Raw genomic sequence first — 22,153 nt, forward strand, 5'->3', positions numbered from 1 at the left:
GACTGGCACTGGCAGTAATCTCAGTGTGGTGATGTTGATTATGAACAAACAGAGCAACTATCTACTTACATTTACTATTTTTAAATTAATCTAACATTTAGTTACAACAACATTTGAATGGGTCAAATCACACAAAGAAATGATACAGTGCTAGCTTAAGAAACTGTAGTCTAGTCTTTAGCTTAAAATGGTCTGTTCTTCATTTCTGCAAGCATTTCTGTTGCTTCATATGTTGAACAGGTCGACAATAAAGTGAGTAATCACTTTATTTTTATTCCATTTAAAAAACTCAGGTGCAGACTGGCTTACATAGAGGAAGAAAGCCCTGTGTCTGAACAGAGAGTCATATAGAGTTCGATTTGTTCTGAGTCCCTTGTTAACGGAGTCTAAAGGTCCAGTTTCCTTAACTGTTACTATTGTTGATGCATTTGTCCTTTATTCTGGCTAAGGGAGTCTCTTCTTTCACTCTAGGAGCATCCATTTAGGATATTTTTCTTTATATATTTTTATTTGGAGGGAAGATCTATTTATTAAAACCCTTGCTCTGCAAGGAAATATATTCCATATTTTATAGACTTCAAAGTAAAATTCACTGAGCTCTGCCAAGAGGCCATCAAAATGTGTGAACTAGAGTATACCCCTGGTAAATATAACAGCCATTTAATTTGCTCTAATCCCTTCTGTGCCACTTAATTACAGTGTGGGATATTTTAATTTATTTGTGTGTGCCTGGAGGCCCAGTGGCCCATAATTCCATTACTGAAACAGGTAACTGGTAAAAATAATCACTGGCCTTCAGCCACATTGTTCTGCTATTTCCTTAGCTGGTTAAAGGCAACTGTAAAAGATACTTTAAAATTTCCCAAGTGCTAATTGCATTCCACTTGCCCAGGTAGAAAATGTCAATTGATCTTAAAACAGACGAGAAGTTTGGTTACTCTGCCTTGCATTTTTGGAAGTTAATCTTTTTTTTTTTCTTATTATCTCACTATTGTTTGATACAGGGAATCTTTTTTTAAACCCCTTTTGAACAAAGATTAAAACTTTTGTTACTTGCTGTAAAAATGCTTCCCACCCTGGTACCTTATTTGTTCTAGTTAATCTGTGTTTCAAATGTGGCTGGTAATCTGTGTCCCAGATTGATTAATGTGGTTCACTTATCTGCCTTTACTGTTAAGCACGGGCTGTTGACTTTTGCCTATTGTATTTGCATCAGAGTTCCTTTTTTATTATAAAAGTTATTTTTCAGCACTTATACATCCTTACTTCTTTAAGTTTTCATTCTCTCTTTGATGTCCACCTTCTGATGAACCCAGTGTGAGTCTCTCATGGTTTTTAATTTTTTACAAAAATAGTGTACTGCATGCAATGAGCTGAGGTCTACAGAGAGGGCACTGGAGTTCCTTAAAGATGCTCAACCACAGCTAAAAGTATCCTTTGATGTCAGCGCCTCTGTTCCATGTTAGCAGTCTGATTATCCATCACAGTAGTCAGCAAGAGCATGAAATGAAAAGCCATGTTTGCTTGAAGGGAGCTACAATCAAAGTTGGAAATCCCATGGGGCCTTTTGCTGTCCAGTCTTCATTCTCATTTTGGCATTGCCAGTTGTCATTTTGATACACTTTTTTCTCTTTACCTTGGAAACGGTGATGTAGCACACTTCTTCTCCTTTCTTAGTTGTGGGCATTTAACCATGTCTCTAAGAGTTCTCTCTTCCTAAGACCAACTCCAAACAGAATTCTAGTTCCTGTCCCGATCCCCTGGCCCCCAACAAGCAGGCAAACCTCACTACAAGGTGACAGTACACTGTAACAGAGTGATAGCCATGGAGCATGTCACAGCATTGAGGGTTGTTCTGAAAGCCTTCTGTCAAAATTGCGCACTACTTTTTCAAGGCAGGGGTGAAGTGCAGTTATAACATGGCTCTGTTTACTTGAAAATGGCATAGCAGAGTTATTGCAAGGAGATGAACGTCCAAGGCACACCCCTAACACTTGAAACAGTGAAATGTGCTAGGTATATGAAACCTGGTGAGAGCCAAGGGCCATTTGAGACTACAAGGCTACGCAACCCCAGGGAAGGGCTTATAGGCTCCTTGGGACTATGGGCCTGGAAGGCAAAGCCTATGAGATACTTGTTACTCCCTCTAGGGACTGCATCAGGTTTTCACATGAAGCTTACAGGATGGTGATTTAGCATGTAGTGGGAGCAAGTCTGAGACGTTAGCATGGCTTCTGTTCATAACTTCAGGCTGTACTTCTTTTGTCATTGCTGGGTGCTTGCCCCCCTCTAACAATTATAAGGCCTGGGGCATGAGAACAAGTGGAGGCCACATACCACACACCTAAATAGTTAAAGGTTATAAATCAAACTTGCAAACTATTAAGTGAAATATGTTCTATCCTCCCACTCTGACAAATATTACCTTCATAATGACAAAATCAAAAAATACTTGTGAAGGATTTTTATACGACTAAAAGCCAGGAGTGATCAAAATAACTACTTTAGCCATTATTATGCTTGTCTGGGTATGCTGTTTGTGAGCCAGAGGTATTATATATAATTCAGTGATTGTTACATATTAGTTTCATTAATTCTTTTTCTTACTGTCTTCATTTCAGCAAAATGACTACCTATGTTGTTTTACACACAATATTTTGCATAGTGTGTATTCCTTTGACAACAAGGCCAAATTAGACAAACTTTCTTGAGTCATTGTAATTTTTACTTTTTAAAACTAATTTTAATTTGGAAGAATTTCTCTCCCCTGAGCCAGTAGCAACTATAATTATAAATGAATTCCTAAAGCAATACTTAAATTTGCCAAGAAACATAGCAAATGAATTAAGAGTTTTATATAGCATGTTCAAACATAGTAATGGAGTCATATGATACATAATCATTATTGCAGAATATCTTACAAAATAATATCATTTTATCATATAAATCTATGTCCTCCTTCACATGTTATCCTATGTATGTACAAATTTAAGAGTAATACGAATTACTTAACGTATTAGGTTTTCTACAGCTGTTGTAACAAAGTAACAGAAACTAAATGGCTTAAATAACAGAAATTTATAGCCTCAAAAGTTCTAGAGGCTAGAAGTTCAAGATCAAGATGTGAGCAAGGTTGATTCCTCCTGAGGGCTGGGGGAAGAATTTGTTATCTTATGGGGACTTGCTGTAACTCTTTGGTGTTCTTTGGCTTGTAGATGCATCATCCCAAGTTCTGCCTTGGCAGTCACAAGGCACTCTCCCTGTGTGCATGTCTTCAGATTTCCCCTTTTATAAGGACACCAGTGATGTTGGATTTGGGCCCCACCCTACTTCACTATGACTTCTTAACTAATTACATCTGCAATGATCCTATTTCCGAATAAGGTCATCATAAATTTGGGGGACACAATAACACTTAGTCTTACAAAACTTTTCAGAGCCATGTGAGACTCTTGCAAATATTATTCTAATTTGCAAGAACTTTCAGAAACTGATTGGAATATAAAGAAAAACAAGAAAACAGTTGCTTGGTCGTATTGGGAATGGTAGTCTATTGTGTGAGAATCCCTTGCATTCAAACTGGAGGGAAGAATTTAGCAGGTTGGTTAATTTATCTTCTCTCTTGCTGAAGTACCTTTGCCCCTGTGACCCTTCCTGTGGCCAAACAGTGTCCATCTCCCTGACTTACAGGTGTATACACACACACTTTCCCAGTATCCAGTTGCAGTTGTCTTCAGTTCCAAGGACAGAGGGCAAGAGATGTAGAGAAGAGATGCCTGATAGCACAGAGAAGACAAGTAGTGACTCTATAGCATCTTACTATGCTGACGGACAGTGACTGTAATGTGGTATGTGGTGGGGACTTAATAATGGGGGGAATCTAGTAACCACAGTGTTGCTCATATAAGTGCATATTAATGATACCAAAATTAAAAAAAGAAAGTAAAACTTTGCAGAAGTTTATAGTAAAGAAAGGCATTTATGATAGAAATAGATTTGGAGTTACATATTTTCTGTTGCTAGTATCATGGTACACATGATTCATAGTAGGCTCTCAGTTTACTGTCCTTTCATTTTGCATTGAGGACTTACACTTACATCTGTTGGTTGCTGTACAAGATGTATAATTTTAAAAAGTTACATTAAATTTTTCTCTAAAAAAAAAAAAAGAAGAGATGCCTGAGCCCCAGAATGGTCCTTGTCACAGGGTGAGTGCTTCAGGTTTTAGTTACACTGGGCCAGCACTGATGACCAGATCCCAAGAGGCAGAGGATCCCATGTGTACTCTTTACTCTTACTAAATTTATTTTCAGTGTTTTTTTTTTGTATGTGGGCCCAGAACATTCGTTTTTTTAGATAACAGTTTTACTGAGATAGAGGTCAAATACCATAATGTTCACCATTTTAAAGTGTAAAACTCACTGTTTCTAGTATATTCACAGAGTTGTATAACCTCACTTTATCTTATTTGCAACAGTTTCCATTGGTCTTAAAGAAAACCCTCTCAGCCCCTGATCACCTGTCATCTACTTCCTATCTATCTCTGAATTTGCCTGTTGCAGATGTATCATATAAAGAGAGCCACACAGTTTATCCATTTGTATCTGGCTTCTTTCACTTAACACAATGGTTTTGGGGTTCGTGCATGTTATAGAATGCATCAGTACGTCATCCTTTCTTTATGTCAAGCTGGCACATAACACTGATTGTCATGTCATCCAGCATTGTCCTTTAAAAATTTTTTTTTTTGCTGTTCCAGGGCCCCCCTTGCATTTTTATATGAATTTTAGGGTTGGCTTGTTAATTTCTGCCTAAAAGCCAGCTCGGATTTTGATAGGAATTGGACTGAAGCTGTGCAATGTGGGGAGTATTGCCATCTAAACAATACTAAGTAATCTTCCAGTCCATGAACTTTCCATTTATTTTCTTTTGATGATTTTTAGGTTTAAGTATTCAAGTCTTGCTCTCTTCCTGTTAAATTTATTTCTAAGTATTTTGTTATTTTTCATGTTATTGGAAATGGGAGTGTTTTCCTAATTTTGTAGTTGTTGTTGTGGTGAAGCTGCTGGTTTTCAAGATTGCCATAGGATTCAGGAGAGAGGGAGATGGGAGATGGGAATAAGGCAAGTTAAAGTGCCACAGAACTCTATTCTTAACCAAAGTTTAGCCTTTTTTCTTGAATAAATGTTCCTCAGAGTGTTGCAAGCCTCTGGCTAATTTCCAGAGTTATGAAAATGTTGATTTTCACAAATTTTTGCCAGTATTCTCATTGCTCTTATGGAGGAACTGATTTTTGGAGGCCCTTACTCTCTCATCCATATGTCCTGCCTCCCCAGGGGCCCTCCTGTCCATGTCTAAGGACAATACTGGGTAGGTGCTTATCTGGGTTCACCAAGGGTATCCTTCCATGGACAGTTTCCCTCTGTTTAACTAATTGCCCAAAACAAGGCAGTGCACTGGGATTCTTTATGTACATCACCTCTCCGCTCCACAACAGTTCCCTAGGGAAGATGTTTTGGTCTCCGTATAATTGAAGAGGCTCACAATGGTTAAATGGCTTTAATCAGACCTAGTTCATATCCAGTCTCTTCAATTTTAATCTTTTGGGGTTGTTAAATTGATTAATTTGACCCTAGTGAGACCTGGGAGCCCCTAAATGTTTATTATTCACTTTTGCTTTAGTTGTTCTCCTGGTGTGTGTCTTGAGCTTTCCAGTAGGCAAGCAGATCTAACCCAACAAGCACTGACTGATTGAGTTTGATGAATATTTTTCAATCACCTACAAAATGCCAGGCTCTCAGCCAATCTCTGGGAAAACTTTACACCAAGACTAAGCTTTGCCCTCAAACTGCTTACTAGTCTGCTGGAGCTGAAAAAACAGGCCTCCCATAGCATCAGCAAGTGCTTTCAACCATCCACTCACTCTACCAGATTTCTTTTACCACCTTCTCTAAGCTAATATCATACCTTGTTTGAAATTCTGTAACAGCCTTAGTATAGATTTGCCTTCTTCCACCCTTCCCTCCTCCAGGCTATTTCTCATCACAGAAAACTGAGTGAACTTTGAAAATATCTTCTGCCCTGTAGGCCCGTCACTTTCCACCACCACCCTCAACCCCTACCCCCACTGTCCCCCCACCAAGTATTTCCCATTTGGAATAAGTTCCCAGCTCCTCCTCCTGGCCTATAAAGGTCCTTGCCTACCTCTGTGACTGCCCCTTGTTCTACTCCCATCTTGATCGTTCAATTCCAGGGTTCCCTGGACAATTTAGGCTTGTTCTACAGTCTTAGGATTTCTGAGCAAGCAGTTCTTTCTGCCTGAAGGGCTTTGTTTCGAGATCTTTGCAAGACTCCTTCCTTCTTGTCATTCAGTTCTCACTTAAAATGTCCCCTTCTCAGAAATGATCCCTGAATCTAAAGTAGCCCCCAACCACTTTGTATCATGTAACCCTGCTTCATTTATTTCAGAGTATTTATCACCACCTAAAATTTTCTTTTTTATTGATGTGTCTATTTGTCTGCAGAATAAGCTTCATGAGGTCAGGATTATGGCATCCTATGCCATTCTATCCCCTATCCCCGAGCATAGTCAGCATTCAGTAATTATTCACTAAAAATATCAAGCAAAAACATGATCTGTCTTCTTCTATGAGATGGTGACAACATACCTAGCTCGTAGGATTGTCATTAACAGTAATGACTATAGAGTACTGAACACCCAGTAATACTCAGTAAGTATTCTTCAAGTGAATGAGATACTCTCTTTGTTGGCTGCCTAAGTCCATTATCTCACCTATGATATGACACATGAAAAGTTCTAGCATGGGGCCTGATATACCTCTTCCTCAGCTTACAGTATGTGGTCCTGATAAAGCTGTCATAAGTTGAAAATGTTGTAAGTTGAACATGCATTTAACATACCTGACCTACAGAACATTATAGCTGAGCCAGCCGACCTTAAATAGGCTCAGAACACTTCCATTAACCTACAGATGGGCAAAATCATCTAATGCAAAGCCTATTTTATAATACTGCTGAACATCTCAGGTAATGTATTAAATACTGTATTAAAAATAAAAAACAGTGGCTGTCTGGGTACCGATGGTTACAAGTACGTTGTTTCCCCTTGTGATTGCGTGGCTGCTGGGGACCTGCAGCTGGCTATGAGTGTCTAGCATTATCACTACCCAGGAAAAGATCAAAAGCCAAAATTTGATGTGTGGTTTCTACTGAATATGTACCTGCTTTGCACCATTTGTAAAGCTGAAAACTCATACATCCAACTATCATAAGTCAGGGACCATCTGTATATATTCAGGCTAAGTGAATTTAAGTTGTAAATTCCTCTGGAGTCTCCTGCATAATCAGTCCTTAAAAAGGGCATGGTAAAAACAAATACCTCACAGGATTGTTGGGTAGATTAAATGAAATGATAACATGATGCATGTAAAGTAGCTAGCTAGCACTATGCCTAGTGCATACCAGGAGCTTAATAATGTTGACTAACATTGTCATCATCATCATTGCTATTTGAGCAAAGAGGTTATGCCTTCTTTCTAGCCAGAGTCCTGGACACCCTGCTGTAAACCCCAACAAGAGACCTCGAAGTCTTATTTTCTTTTGACTTGGCTAAAGTCCCTTTCTGCAGAAAGACCAAGTGACCATCTTTTGATAAATTCTTTCCTTCTCTCATCTGCTTCCAAGTCTCAGCCACAGTGAAGAAGTGTAGCTGGGCACTGGCCCAACCCAGGAAGTGATAATGTAATTTTCAACTCAAGATAAATTCATGGATAACTTTCAACACAGCTTCTCAGGCAGTGCAGGGGTGGAGGTGCCTTGCAGAGAGGAGACCAAGAAGTTAGTCAGCAGCTGGCCCAGGACTCAGGAAGCCATTGCTCCAGTGAAGTAGCTAACCTCCATCTCTTCAGCAAACCGCCTGAGACTCAGCACTCTGCAGAGAAGGGGCAGATGGAGGGCATGTGGAGAGATTAGATAAGAAGGATTTCCCAATCCCAGTGGGAGTCAGATCCAAAAGTACAGAAGGTTGAGAAGCCAAGCTCTTATATCCCAGTTCACCCCCATCACTCAACAATTTCCACTGTATGAATAGGGTGTGGAAAGCTTCCATTTAAAATGATACTTGTGAATATTGGCAAAGTGTATCTTTGTGGGCAAGTCACATTTAAAGAGAAAGCAGGGAAGATAAGTCCTTGCTTTCTAGGAGCACGCATTCTGAAAGCTTGTCGGCCAGGCCACGAGCTTTTTAGTCTCCATGTTAGTCATAAATATATTTCCACATCTAGCATGTGGAATGCTACCTAGCATATAGTAGATGCTTAACAAATATATGCTAAAGTGGACATCAAGAGTCTCTGCCCTGAAACCTTTTTTTCCAAGTATGACAAGGTTTTATTCATTTACTCACACATTTTTATCAAGTTCCTTCTATGTTCCAGGTCTCTGATTCTTAGAAGCTGCTTTTAAGTCATACAAGTGGGTGCCAGGCAGCAAAACCAATCTAAAGGTTCTTATTCTACACCCTTTACACCTCCCCTTGTGTTCAGTTTCTGCTGTAAGATACAAAGCAAGTACTTCTTAAGGAATAGGGAAAAACCTGTCCCCCTCTGGCTCGAGCGAACGGGAAGCCCCAGAGGAATCAGAGTGTGCTGTAGAGTGCTGCTGCTCACACTGTGATGTGTGCACAAGTCACCCGAGGATGTCGTTAAAATGCAGATTCCAGTGTTCTCCAGAGAAAAGCTACCTGTCTGGCTTCTAGTTCTTTTTGTGTCATTCAGTAGCCAGTAACTTTGTACATAATGCTTAACCTTCTTTCGACCTCAGTGTCTATTTGCAAACTGAATAACTTGAAGTCAATGTCATCCAAGAGTTTTCCTAATTCTAAATTGTACAACTCATTGAAACTCAATTTGCCATTTCCTTTATTATGGTAAGACCTCTTCAAGTTCTGGATCTTGTGCAATCTGTTCTTCGGTTCTCTTCCTTTGCTCTGAGATGTTTATAGTCCTCTTTCATCTATCATGTGCTTCTCTGCTGCCCATTCCAAGCATGATGTTGTATAGTTAGATCAATCAATGAGAATGAATTTACAGAGAACTCCCATGTAGGGGCCCCCACCATCACCACCGCCAGATTCTAAGTGCTGTGCTATTGTGCAATCCTGGGTGGAGGGGAAATAACTATGTTTTGCTAGCCAATAGTAGGTTCTGTTTGTCTCTTGTTATACGGAACAGCATTTCCCTCCTGCATTTCTTCACTGGGCTCTTGCCTTGTGGGCTGAGTCCGTTTGGAGTTAAACAAGGGTACTCAGCAGGAGGCAGTGTGATGCGGTGGTAGAGACATCCTTCTGATGTCTTCATGAGGGTGTTTTTAAAGTGCTGATCAGATGACCTTGATGGCCGACCGGCAGGCCCTGAAGGCTAATGGGAAAATAAGAACCCTGGTTTGCTTGTGTGACTTGTGAATACAGGTTCATTGATTCATACATCATAGATCTTCCTGTAAAAACAACCTAATCTTATAACAAATACAATAAATGAAATGTTATGTCTAATCTTGACTATGCGAAAAGGTTGGTGAGGCTTCTCAAAGATCAGTAGCAGAGAGAAGCCACAGCCATGCTTAGGTTGGAAAGACAAACAGAAGAGGTGGTTTTACTGGAGCCCTAGAGCAGAGTCACCTGTGGAGGTTAGGATGCTGGCAAGCCTGTTCTGCAGGCCCTGGGGCCGTGGGAAGGTGCTCCCACTTACCACCCAAACTGGAAAGAAGGGAAAGAAATGATTTGGCTTCTCCCTTCCTCCCCGCTTCTAAAAGACAGCCAGTACATCCATTAGGGGAGCTCTGCAAGAAGCTACCTGACACAGGAAGCCTGAGAACAGCAGCCTGCGGAGGTCACCTCCCTTGTGGATGTTGAGCAGAAAAGGGGAAGGGCAGGGAATGGATCTGAGGGCAAGCAGGCCCAGCACAAGCACCAAACTCCAGACTGATTTCCTTGCCACTGGAAAGCTGGGGGCAGAGGCAGCCTAGGAGGAAGCCTAGTCAAGGAGGGTACATTCACAGCTGCTGTCCTTGCTTGGTCTTCAGGTGGAACCATCCAGTAGATGGTTTGTTTCTGGAACGGGGCCTTGGGAGAGAGGTCAAGACTGAACAATTTAGAGTGTTATTTTGCCTCAGTCAATGGGCAAAGCTTTGAAACGGGTGAAATTCTCAAGAAAGGTTGTAAAAAAGGACAAGAATAGAAAGACTTCTTATATTTTGATGACTGTTTCTAATTTTTAGAACATTTTTTCTTAGGTCTTTTGATCTTACAGTCATCCAATAGCTTTGATGGGGTAACCTGGCGTTTTACTTTCCTGCCTAGAAAAATGGAAAAATTGTTAAAGATCATGTCTGTGTTCTTTCTTACCATAACAACTTCTTTTTAATTGTTAGAGGGTGGCTCTGAGTCAAGACCTCAATATTTATGAACTCTTCAAGTCTAAAAACAGGACAAAAAACTCCTAGAAATCTGCTTTTGGGGATTCTAACAACAGAATTTGCTAACTGTGGTAAACATGAAGTGCTATTCTGTGCCAGGCATCTTTATGAAGCCCTGTACTTCAGGATGAACTCATTGAATGCTTTGAGATGGGCACTATTTGTTCACACCAAATAGATTAAGTAACTCACAGTTGTAAATCAGTTCTGGCTGCTGTAACGAAGTACCATAGACTGGGTGGTTTATAAACAACAGAAATTTATTTCTCACAGTTCTGGGGACTGAAAGTCAGAGATCTGGATGCCAGTTGGCCACGTTCTTGTGAGAACCTCTTCCAGGTTGTAGACTGCTATGTTTTTGTTTGTGTTGTCACATGTCAGAAAGAGGGCAAGAGAGTTATCTGGGGTCCTTTTTATAAGGGCACTAATCGCATTCCATGAGGGATCTACCCTTAAGACTTAATTACCTCCCAAAGGCCTCATCTCCTAATACCATCACATTGAGAGGGAGGTTCCCACACCTGAATTTGGTGGGGGGAACACAAACAGTCAATGTACTCAGTCAAGGAGACTCAGCTACCAAAGGATGAAGCCTCAGGGAGAGCCTCGACAGGTGGACTCCAGACTCAGGCTTTAGCCAGTCTGCTGTATTGTTTCCTCTTCTGGGAGGTGATTGAGTGATGAACTCTTACATGAACTACACATTAGTTGCCTTATGTGTTTGATTGCTCAAAGGACTCCCAGCTCTCAAACAGTTTATCCGCGTGGAACAGTTTCAGTGGAGGCAAAGGATACAGTCCAGCCACAGCAGGAGGTGGATATGCAGGGCAGGGGGTCAAGAGATCTCAGGGGCAAGCTTCTCTTGCAGCTGGGTTGCACAGGACACCCTTTGTCTGCAGGTTTTGAACCTCTACTGGCAAGTATGTGAAGCACCTGGGTACCAAGAAGTCCAAAGTCAGCTTGTAGTAGAGGTCTCAGTGAGCTGGTCACATAGGCACATCCCAGCTATGTGACGCAACTCTGCAGCAAAACCCCCAGAACACCACTGAAACCAGGTACAAATCACAAATCCAATTGCTATTACCAAATAATGCTGACAGGCTGATACAACCCGCTCTAACTAATTTGTGAACCCATGGGTATAGAACACCATTTATCTTTAGTAAATACATTTCCACAGTGATTGCCAAAGTTGGTGGCTCTGAAGATTAGTCTGGGGTCAATTCAGGCTAGCCAAGATTAACCCATGCTAGTCAACCCTCCTGGCCTTGTGGACATCAGGAACCTCTTTCCCTAGAAGTTGGACAATGATGAAGTAACCCAAATAAAAATGCTTGCCACCGGCATGGGGGAAGTATCCTTTAATGAAAAAGCTATCATGTCTCCATCATTACATCTCCTACTTCAGCAGATGGCCTAGTATTTTTACGGCTGACTTATAATGTCCTTACTCTCTGCTAATTATTCCAAGACTGGACTGGGTAGCCATTCTATGTACTCACGTGAAACCCTTTCCCTCAAGGCCGTTGGGATACAATATGATAAGTGCTCTACTTATCTGTGTCTGTAGAGCTATGTTGCCTATTAGAAACCTAATACTAGTCATATATATATTTTAAACTTACTAATAATCACATTTTAAAAAAGAAACAAATGAAATTAATTTTAATATATTTTTTACTTAATTTACCCCAAATATAATTTCAACATGAAATCAGCATCAAAGGATTGAAATATATTTTTTCTAGACCTTCAAAATCTAGTGTGTGTTATAGCAATCTTAATTTAGAAACTGAATTTTCATCAGAAATACTTGGTCTATACTTATGCTTTATAAAATTAACAATTAAAAACATAGAATTACATTTTCAAGTTGTTTCAAATATACTCCAAGTTTTCCAATTGAATACCAAATTGAATACAAAAAATCATTTTTCTTTAATATTCATATCCACATTACAAAGCTGATTAATCTTTTTTAGAAGAATCAATTTGACTTTGAATCACAAGCGTATCAGTTTCTAAACTGTATCTATCCCCATTATGTAAATTCAGTAAGTGTTACATCAACTCAGTGTTATTAATATTGAATTCAAAGGTGTATTGCATAAATTTAAAAGCAACACTAAATTTATCATTATCAACAAAGAATTCTTCAGATTTTTCTTATAGTTCTTGTAGACAGTTTACAAACACTGTCAATGACAATTAAAATCTTCCGCATATTGGTTCATGCCAAATGTATAAAAATCATGATTTTGATTTGTATTATGAAAAGTCTTAATTACAACATATATTCTCATACCTCTCTAGTGATGTCACAACTAGTTTTTCCTTTTTTGGACCTGCAAGTTTAGCTTGTTCACATCCAGTGTGTTATCAGTGAGAAAATGTAAATCATATTCCCATATTTTGTCCTTGATTATTGGGTATTTGGCAAACATCCCTACTGTTTCAAGAAGGCCTTGAATTGGAGTTAACAGCAAAGTAAATCTTTGCAAAACTCTTCCACAATTTATCAACAAGCACTGGCAAAGGACACAAGAGCATTAAATCCATTGCCTTTGATTTCTCAACATTTCTATAAAGTGGCAGTGATTCCATCTGCATGAGTATGTGGAACAACTGTATCCATGACACTTTTTATGTACTCTGCTTCAGAAAACCGAGCACAGATATTTTCAGTATGTATCACATAGTAGAACAAAGCAATAAGGAAACCATTAGTCTTGTTTTAAGATTCCACTTAGTCTAGATTTTTGACCTAACAGCTGTAATACCATCCATCATGATATAAGCTAATTTTTTCATGCCTAGCTGAAATTCTTTGACAGACACTAAGGATTAAGAAATACCTACTAGGAGTTTCATTTTATAGTCTGCAAATCGACATTTCTTTGTGAATTTGGAAGTAATTAAATGTAAAAAAGTAACCAAAAACTGAATTGGTCCATTTCTTTTATATCTCTAGACTCATCTAAAACAATAGAAAAGCACCTACAAGTTTTCAAAGTATAAATCAATTAATTTTTTATTTTTTTAGAAAGGTTTTACATTCTATAGGCTATCCATAACTAAAACAACAGTTTATTTTATCATCTCTCCATCTATCATGGTTTTTTACCTAGCCAAACTTTATAAGCTCAGATTGTGTTAAAATTATGTAAAAAAGTTTTTCTAGGACATTTAATTCTGATTTCAGGTGCCTAATTTCATTGTTTAGACTGTTGGGAGGAAACTTCTTTTAAAAATCAAAATCACTATGTATTTGCTGAAAATGCCTCTTTAGTGTTTATTGTTTTTATTATCTTTAATTTTTTCATACAACAAACAACTTTTTTGTTTGACTCTACCCAATTGACGTACACCATGAAATTTGCCACATTTTCTTATTCCAATCTGCTTTTCCCATTCCTGTTCTAAATCTCTGCTCAATTCTGCATCAGCAGTCTGCTTTTATTTCAAGTTTAAAAATTTGTCTATACTTATTTTTTACACTAGAAAAGTGTATTAACTATATTATAATGAAAATAATAGTATTTCAGTGGTTTACCAACTGAAATTTACCAGAGGTAACTGTGGTTTACCAGAGGTCTCACTAACTCATGCTGTCTACATAATTAGCACATCACAATGTTACATGGTGTGTAGAAAAAATTCATCTGAACTGAGTCAATCTGTTTACAACTTAGAGATTGGTCATGCATTATAGGTAATATTGGAAACAGTATACTCACTTAACACAGGCAGTATAACAAAAGAATAAAATCCTAGAGGATACAGCAGTTAAAATAAAATATAGTCCTGCCAGAACAACAAAGTTGTGTTTAACAGAAAAATATTTGACACTTCTTCAGTTTTTCACTTACAGAAAAATTAATTAAAATTAAATAAAATTAAATTTTCATTTTTTTCCCAATTGCACTAGCCACATTTTAACTGTTTAGTAGCCACATGTGTTTTGAGATCATAGACTCAGTGGCAGGAGCAGTCTTGTCCATATTGGTAACTCTTTCTTCCCAGTGTATACTAGAGCACACTACAAGGTGAGTAATAATGTGTTGCATTGAAATGAAATAATGGGTTTAGCACAGTGACAGGCACTTGGTAGGTATTTGTTGAAGTATTAGTTGCATGAGTGATGAGCTGTCTGCTCATTCTGGTACCAGTGACCCCATCTTCAGGCAGCCATAGCCCCTCAGGGAGCCCACTCTGCTCTGGTGGCCCTGAAAGGCGGTAATTATCACACTGTGGCTTCATTCCAAACAGCCTGAAAGCTCTGTCCCACTATTGTTACCTAGCTTATTTCATTGAATTCAGGGGGAAAAAAATCAAGAAGTCAGGATTTCTAACCCCGAAATAGCACTCTGATGGTTAGAGATCTGATGTTTAGGGGCAAAATAAGCATTCTGTGAAACTTGGGAAATGGGTGAGGTCCTAGCTTTGGAGTTGGGAAGATGTGTGAGGAATCTTCCAGCCCAGAGGCCACCCCAATCCCCACCACATCCCCTCTCAGTTCTGTTTCAGAGAGAATTTACTTGGCAAAAGTACTACAGAACTCATAACTTCTCCAGGATAGTATTTGTTTGAATCATTTCTCTGTGTAGGGCTAAAAATAGAAAAAACAAAAACAAAACAGGAGTGGCAGTTGGACAGGATTTCGAAGCAGCATTTCAGCAGGCTACATTTCCACTTGGATTAAAAATATATATATATGTGATTGGGCAGGGGATCATCTTGATTAAAGAGAAAGGGGAAATTGCAAAGAGAAACACCATGAAGTTGCAAAGTAAAATGTTATTCTTTTAAATTAAGGTTAATTTTGAAACAGTCCACCAGGCCGGCAGCAGGTCCTGTAGAGGGTCAGTGCAGTGGGAAGAGGCAGTACATCTCCCTTCTCTGCAGCCAGCACAGCAGAGGGGCCAGGAGGCCACAGCTGTGACTGGGTGCCTAGCTCAGCCCCCTGTCTGTGGGTGCCTGTCTCTCCTGGGAAATCTTGCTTATAGATATTTTGCTGAAAATTGTGGGAAACTATATCTAACATACATTTTACCATTTTAACCACTGTAAAGTGTGCACTTCAGTGGCACTTAGTGGGTCTGCAGTGTTGCGTGGCCATCGCCACGGTCTAGTTGCGGAGGATTTTCATGGTCCCAAAGGAAGCCCCATGCCCAATAAGCAGTCACTCCCCATCTTTCCCTGCCCGCAGCCCCTGGAAACCACCAATCTGCTTTCTGTCTCTATGGATTTGCCTCTTCTGGACATTTTACATAAAGGGAATCATGCAGTATGTGGCCTTGTGTGCCTGGTCTCTTTCATTTAACGTAATGTTTCCGAGATTCCTCCATGTTGTAGCACGCATCTTCCCTGTGTTGTGACGATCTTGAGAGACTTCCTGGCAGAGTAACAAGAGGCCTGGCATAGGAGCCATGCAGACTGGGTTTGCAGCCTATCCCTGCCTTTGAGCTTCAGTTTCTTGAGCTACCAAATAAGAATGTCCTGAGATGTCCACCTCAGGAGTCCTTGGGGGGATCCCTTTGCTAATACTGAACTAGTCATTTGCTAATCCTATCAATGTTAATTGAGCAACTGCTGTGTACCAGGCTAAGGCTTCAGAAGTATATTTGTGAACACCAGGCAATTTCATTGTCTTCATGGAACTTGGTTTTAGTGGGAAAAATAGACAATAAACACATAACAAATAAATAGGAAATTTGGTGAGGCATAATTGTCAGGGGGTATAGGAAAGGAGCTTCTTACAGCTTGGTGAGCAAAGGTTTTCCCCCAAGGAGCTGACATTTGCGCAGACATCTAAGAAATGGAATGAGCTAGCTTGTTCAAGAGCAGGGAGAAGAAAGACTATTCTAGGCAAAAGAACAGCAAGAGAGAACAAAGACCCTGCTGGAGTGGGAAAGAGTTTGACACGTCAGGCAATGGAAGGCTAATGTGGCCGAACTTGGTGAGCGCAGGGTGGAAGGAGTGATGAGGTGGGAAAGATGAAGTGGAGCCAAATCTTGTGAGTGGATGTCATGCCAAGGGCGATGGAGGCCATGGGACAGTTCAGCTAAAGGGGTGATGTATTCTGATTTACAATCAGAAGAGCACTTTGGCAGCTGTGTGGAAGATGGGGCAGGTAGAGAATCTGGAGAGCTAGCGTAGAGGCTGCTGTGCTGGTCCAGGTGTAGAAAATGGGTGACTTGTACTGGGTGGGGTTAGGTGAGTTGTAAAGAAGAAGGTCTGAGATGGCCTGGAGGGGAGGCCAATATGAAGGATTCAATTAAATAAATGCAGGTAAACAGAATAAACGAAATCAAATGAGAAAAATACATGCAAAATGCCTAACAGTGCCTAGACAGAGCTGGTATTTAACTGACAACCTGTTCCCCAGCCCACGGACACACCCCCAGGCACACACTCAGAGACCTATTGGTGGCGCTTCGAGGAGGCATGGCCTGGGTTTCATCTTCACCTGGACCTTTCCATTATCAGGAATGAGTGGGAACTAAAGGGGAGGGGCATGAATATGGCTCTATGGCTCTGATTTTCATGGGATAGAGAGAGAGAAAAAAAATCTACCATTTTCTGTTCAACTAGAAGGCTTGGCCTCTTAGAGCAGCATGGCCTTCCGCAAGCCCTGAAGGAGTGGAGTTCTCTGTGGGGGGACGCCATTGGCCATGTTCTAAGAGAAGAGGGGAGACCCAGTAAGGAAGGTGGTCTCTCCATTTTTAGCTACCACAGTCCAACCTGAAAGGAATGTCCTTTCTTTGCTCTCCTGATGCATTTGTGCTTCCCTATTTCCACCGTCTTGTGGTCCATGGTTTAGTAATCTGAGCAGGACCAGTCATCTTTGTGTCCTCTACCCCTGGCACAAAGGGGACACTGGATAAATATCTAAACAATCAACAAGCAGGTAACAGAACATGCCAGTGCTGCCTGGCTTCAGAGAACCGTCTGTGGTTGCAGACTAACCTGTGAGGTTTTCTCTTCTGTAAAAACGGGTATAATAGTAGCATCTACTCAAAGGATTGTGAGGATTAAGTGTGATAATGTGTGTAATTCACTTAGCACATTGCCTGGCACATAATGAGCCCTCAATGGAAGTTTGCTGTTCCTATTAGTAGGGGTCTGCTTCGGTGGCTTCTTTTAGCATTGTTTTATATAAATGGCCTGCGGAGAATCCTTCTGGGGCCCTGGATTAAGAGGGGGAATATAGGCCAATCTCTAAGAAAGAAGGGCCCTGGTGCAGGAACCTAAATAGGCACTCCTAGTGTTCCCTGTCCCCAGGGACTAAAAGTGGAATTAATTAAGTGCCTTCAGTTTACCACCAGTTCCTTTACAGCCTGATTTCCTGCATATTGTGTACCAGATGAGACACAAGGGATTGGAAATGCAAATGGTAAGTGGAATATTGTTAGCTCAGGCCAACATAAATATGTTTGTGGGGGAGGGCAGAACAAAAGCCTAAAGGCCTGATGTTGATAGAAACCATGTTATTGTTTAATACATGACTTCAGCCTAGTAAAAATGATAGTTTCCTCCAGGCCTGCCAGTGAACTGGAGGCTGGGTTATCTGCATCCACATATGCCAGGACCCTCACTGGGGTGGGCAGCTTGCATGTCACCCTGACCCAGCCCCTCAGCACCTTCAGGGCATATGTGAGGAAGGGGTTTAGCAAACAGTGTCCACCGCAGGAGGCAGAAGTCTGAATCCCAGCTCTGCCAAGCACCAGCTGCAGCAGAGGCCTCAGCTGGGAGCCCTGGTTTTCCCTAACGTAAATTCGGAAAACAGATGAACCCTCATAGTATAGAGGTCATAAGTAAACAAGATAAACAAAATGTTAAATGCTAAATTAAAGAGAGCCTTTGGTATTTGCACTAACCTCACCTCCTGTGTGCGCCCTCTCCCCTCAACTCCAGAAGTACTACGATTCCCAGCTCCATCTCCAGCCTCACTGTCTCCTGGACCCCCAACCCTGCCCCCACTTTGCTTAGCTGACCTCCTCTTTGCAAATCTGCTTTATTTCCTTAGGCCCTTTGCAAGGTGTGTGAAGGTTGCACGGGTGATGGAGTGAAAGGCCAGGGAGAGCTCACAGAAAATATTGGTCACTTGGAGTCCTTTATTCTTGCCCAGCCAGTCAGAAGACCCCAGTTCCCTGCCCTCCCGGACTGCCCCTTCCTCCTCCATCACCCCTTTGTTTTACCCATCTCCTCCTCCATCATAAATGGAAGCACGAGGCTTCGTTGGCACAATTGGAACCCCATGAGCACCGAGTGGAAATTCTTATGCAGTAAGTTGGAGCATTTCTTCAGTTTTAAGAAGACTAGGACCCTAGAACTAGCCGTGAAGCCTCCCTCCTGTTGGTCCCCCTCCGTCTTCCATTGTCTTCCCCCAAAAGTTTCCACTGGAAATTCCCCAGCTTTGGCTTGAGTGTTGGCTCTGTAATCTTGGAGACATTCAGCATACACCCCACAATTAAGACTTTGCAATTCCACGCAGTGCATCTTAAGAGAAAGTTAGATGCAGTTACATCATTTGAAGATGGATTAGCCTGCCGTCTGCACAATATTAAGAAAAATCACGTTGGCAAATGACAGGGCCTCTTTGAAGAGCGCTGAAGGAAGGCCACTAATGAGCTCTACTTTGTCTCCCCCTGCTCCCGAAGGGTTAACGCAATTTGTGGGAAAGGAAAAAAATCCCTTGTGGTATTAAAATGCTGTGTCAGAGATTAGTAAACTCTCCTTTGTAGCTCTGCCCCCAGGCCTGTCTCACTTCAGTTGAGATCAGGTTAATAAGAGCTCTGCTGCTGCCTGGCAGTTCCTGACGGGTTACAGCCTGGGGCCTGACCAGCAACAAACAGTTTAGTAGTAGCACTGAAGTGCTGAGGAATTTGATCCAATCAGGTAAGAGATATCTGTTGTTCTTGCTTGCCCAGTGTCCATTCATCCTTCTTTGACAACAGCAGTTTGTTTTTCCTTTGCGGGGGAACTGCCTCATGGCCATTCTGAGTCTGGGTGGAGCTGGCCCAATACTCAAACTGGGGAGACCACGGGACCCAGGTTAATGGATATGTTTGAGAATCCAATCACACCATAAGCCACTGGACTTGTCAGTTGCGTGAGCCAATAAACACCTCTACCCATTACCTCCACTCCTGCTTCTTTTGTTGTTGTTTTTAGCTTCTGCCAGGTGGAGTTAGGTTTTCTGACATTTGCAGCTAAGAATCCTGATTAATATGCATGTTGAAAGAGCTTATACAATACTAGGCAATCTGAAGGGATAGAAATGAAACATATAAAACTGTCATACTTTTAGGGACCAACAACCTTAGAGAGTCAAGTCTTAGGGACCTTAACTGTTTAAAGGATTAAATAATAGAGTATAATTAAATGGCATAGAAAATACGTTCTGTGGAATCAAGAGAGGGAGAAATTGGTGTAGGTGAGTGGACTTCATGGTTGAAGCTGAATTTAAACTGGTCCTAAAGGAAGGAGAGGATCAGGCGAGACCAAGAGAATGCAGTGCTCTGCGGGAGGCCCGGGGAGAACTCAGTTAAATGGAAGATCCCATTTAGATAAGAAATGGAAAGTAGATTTTGACATACAACCAGGACAGAAGTCAGAGGACTTGGCATCCCAAGATGAAAAGTTTGAATTTACCTGGATAGTTCTCCATTGTAAATTTATGTACACATGGGGGAATCCACATCAGATTGTGCTGCCACTTCAGTCAGGTATATGGAACCATGCAGGCTTCACCTGCATTGATGAAAAGCTGGTACAGGGGAAGGGAAAGGCCATTTAACTTGTCCCTGTCACTTAATTACTGAGTGACAATGAATAAGTTACTTAACTTCTCTGAATCTCAATTTTCTCATCTGCAAATGGAAAAGACAATAGATAAACACTCAGAGTGTTTGTAAGGAACACTTAGGATAGTACCTGACACATGATAATAGTTGTAGATAACTCTTGAGTGCTCAGTAGTGTCCCCCAGACACTGTGCTAAGCACCTGGCATGCCCTACCTCATTTCATCCTCCCAGGGACCAGGGCTCAAAAATGTTTACTGAATATGATTTGGAGTGACATTTTCATTCCTGTGTTTAATCAAATAATTACCAGAGCTCAAATTCACTGTCCAAAGAGATCTGAGTATATTATGTGAAACTTCTCAGAGGTTATGAGTTCTCTTTTCTTAATACACATCTTAAAATGTTTTAAATTTAATGACACTACAGAACATTTGGAGAATCGGTTAAAAGGAAACAATGTATACATAACTCTACTACATGCGGCATACCCATGATTTCCTGAAGGAAAGAGAGGTTAAGAGTATCAACTTCCAGTTCTAGCAGTTAGGCACATGTGATCCCAGGCAAGTTACTTTAATTTCTCTCAGCCTCAGTGTTCTCACCCAACTGTCGTGGGATATTGATAGAAGCTTCTTCATAGAGGTTTTTGGTAAGGATTAAATGAGATAATTCAGGCTTTATAGAGCTCCTGGCAGATAATACACACTCAGTAAATGTTATCAATGCCTTTTAGTCATCTTCCCCATACATCCCCCACATGATTGCAATAACTGTATGTCTACAATTGCTTCCCTCTATTTTTTCGCTGAACATTGTACCTGAGGTATTTTCCATAGAACAACAATCTCCCTATCTCTCATTACTAATGTCTGTGTTCTCCTGACTGAAATCACTGTAATTTACCAACCTGCCCCCAATTCCTAAAAACACTTATAAATAATGCTGCGCTTTATGGATATGGCCCTTTGTAAGGGCATAAGTCTCAGTACACTGTTTGAGCTCAGATTATCATTCTGCCCACACCTTTTCAGATGGTGTTGAGCGTGAGTGACATCAAGTTAGCAAAGACCTTTGACAGATTGTAGATTATGCTGGTTTAATGCACTGCCACCAAAAGATATAATTGTCGTTATTTTTCCATCAGTGAATTCCCTATGGGGTGATATTCTGTGCCTCACCTTTCAGGTAGTTTTACTGTGGGTCTGTCAGCTCAGTCTCTCTGCTCTCCTTGCTGACAGAGCAAGAGAAATCCCAGTACCTTTTAACTGGAAGTAATTCTCCTGGTCTCTCTGAATCCTGTTTCTTAAAGTAGGATGGACTCTGCAAAACAATGTGGGGTGGTCTCTGTTGCAAATGAAAGCCTTAGCCCCTTATTTGGGTCCTAGAGTAAGAGTTCCCTGAGTACTTTGAAATCGGACCCTCCTGCGTACACCTGGAGTCACCAGTAAGCCTGGCTTGCAGATCCCCTAGCTGATGGACACACAAAGCTAAGGGCAAAGGTGACCTTTTCATTTCTTCACCAGGTCCTGAAATTCCTTTGAAATCTTTATGATCTGTACCTTCAGGCATCATGCAAACAGCTTGAGGAAATCCTAAAATTGTGTTTTCTCCAGATAAGCATTCAGGTCAAAGGAATACCTTTGCATGCCTTCCCAATGGACGGAATCTTGCCTAAGTGTAGAAGAGGCCACAAAGAGCACAAATGTCATTCAGCATTTATGCTGTACATTGAGAAATAGTTTTTGAAGGATAAAGAGCAAAGAATAATACCATAGAGCAGTGGCACCATCCTGGAAGTCTCAGATCCCATGAACACTTGGAGTGAGAAATGAAGTCCATGAACTATTT

General features: G+C 40.9%; 1 protein-coding gene across 8 annotated transcripts in view; it reads left to right on the forward strand.

Annotated features, from left to right (window-relative positions):
- ROR1 (receptor tyrosine kinase like orphan receptor 1) overlaps positions 1 to 22,153 on the forward strand; it is a 383,873-nt gene that overhangs the window by 252,966 nt on the left and 108,754 nt on the right. The gene's annotated exons all lie outside the window — the stretch shown is intronic.

The sequence above is a fragment of the Manis javanica genome, chromosome 4, assembly GCF_040802235.1.
Source record: "Manis javanica isolate MJ-LG chromosome 4, MJ_LKY, whole genome shotgun sequence".
Taxonomy (NCBI): Eukaryota; Metazoa; Chordata; class Mammalia; order Pholidota; family Manidae; genus Manis; species Manis javanica.